The sequence below is a fragment of the Nannospalax galili genome, unplaced genomic scaffold (genome assembly GCF_000622305.1).
Source record: "Nannospalax galili isolate Female #2095 unplaced genomic scaffold, S.galili_v1.0 scaffold32, whole genome shotgun sequence".
NCBI lineage: Eukaryota > Metazoa > Chordata > Mammalia > Rodentia > Spalacidae > Nannospalax > Nannospalax galili.
Genome location: NW_008335297.1, coordinates 2,446,581 through 2,448,236, shown reverse-complemented (window position 1 = coordinate 2,448,236; position 1,656 = coordinate 2,446,581).

Here is a 1,656-nt window from a genome sequence, read left to right as displayed (position 1 = left end):
GAAGAAGAAGAAGAAGAAGAAGAAGAAGAAGAAGAAGAAGAGGAGGAAGAAATAACTGATAAATTAATAATATCAGGTTAATTTTCCTTTGTCCATATGAGAATGAAGGCAGGACTTCATTATCATGTCCATTGAAACTGGCCTGTCTATAAACACAACTGTTACCCCTCTGCCCCTTCTCTCTCAGTCTCTCTGAAGGTCAGTTATCAACTTCATTCCAGTTGAGTGATGAGCAACTTTAGCATGGCTGACTCCATTTTTTGTTGTTCTTTGTTTGAAATAGGATCTCATGTAGCTTAGGCCAGCCTTAAACCCACTATGCAGCTGAGGATGATCTTGAACTACTGATTCAGCTTCAGCCAGGTCCCATGTACTGAGACTACAATCATAAACCACCATGCAGTGCTGGGATTAAACACAAGGCATCCTACATGCTAGGAAAGCACTTTACCAAATGAACTATATCCCTAGCCTCATTTTAATTTTTACTCTAGTTTATTGGGGCTCAAAGAAGGAGGCTGGTTCCAAACACTGGCCTCCTGTGATGTTTATTGTACATTATATTAGCAAATTATCATGTGTTGTTTGAGCTCAAAGAGAAGCTGGCTCTAGCAGTGCGGTTGCCCCAGGGGCATATACCAGACCAAAGAATATTTGTCTCCAAGTGTCTTCCGAGGACTGTTGTCTAGGGATGTGCTGCTCCTCACCCCCAATTCAGTGACAGGGAGGGAGTAGCACCATAAAATAGCCTGTGTAAAAATATTGAGTCCTTGACAACAGCTACAAGGTAAAACATTTCTGACAGAGTTACTGTTGTTTAGCCCACTGTGTAAAAGTGTCTGCAGTGGGAGAGAGAAGTTGCCAGTTCAGCCACAAAGTGTTTACCCATAGAGAGATAGCTTAACCAGGAGCTCCAGCTGACTACCTCAACTTCCCCAGTAAGGTTTTACCCAAATTTCACCCTATTTGATGTTTGCTCTCAGTTGTTTGTTCTTTTACTTGGAAACCTTACTCAAAGTGTCACTCTGTTCTTTCTAGAATTTTCTCTCCATTAGGAACCCCTGCTGTCTGCCTCAATCGGGCCTCCCTGTCGATTTCTCCTGAATGTTTGTAAGCCCCTATTCGATATTTTGTCATCTGTTCCTGTTTCTCACCATTAGTTTTCTTGCCATATCTTTAATAAATCACTGATTCAAGACTGAAAGTACAGCTACGGTAGACATTTTCTGAGCTGTACGGAACATCGCAGTCTGTCTCTAAGATCCATGTTCTTATTACTGCACTCCACTGCATCTGAGGAAACCGTACAACACAAACGGAAATGGTTACAGAGAAGCCGATTTACCGCTTTGGCAGTACATGGAGGAGGCAGCTAGTGTTTGAGCTGAGCTTGGAGGAAGAATTTGCTCACTGACTTCCTTTTCTGTTTCCAGGAGAGAGAGCCTGGTAGTCTACACTGGGTATTGGCTTTATTTTTGTTGGCTAGTTGATATTCCTGTTTAGGCAAGCCATGCCTGGTACACAGTAGATGCCCTGTGGCATCTCAGTTGACAGAAATGAAGGAAAGAAGAAAGAAAGAAAGAAGAAAGAAAGAAAGAAAGAAAGAAAGAAAGAAAGAAAGAAAGAAAGAAAGAAAGAAAAGAAAGAAAGGAAGGC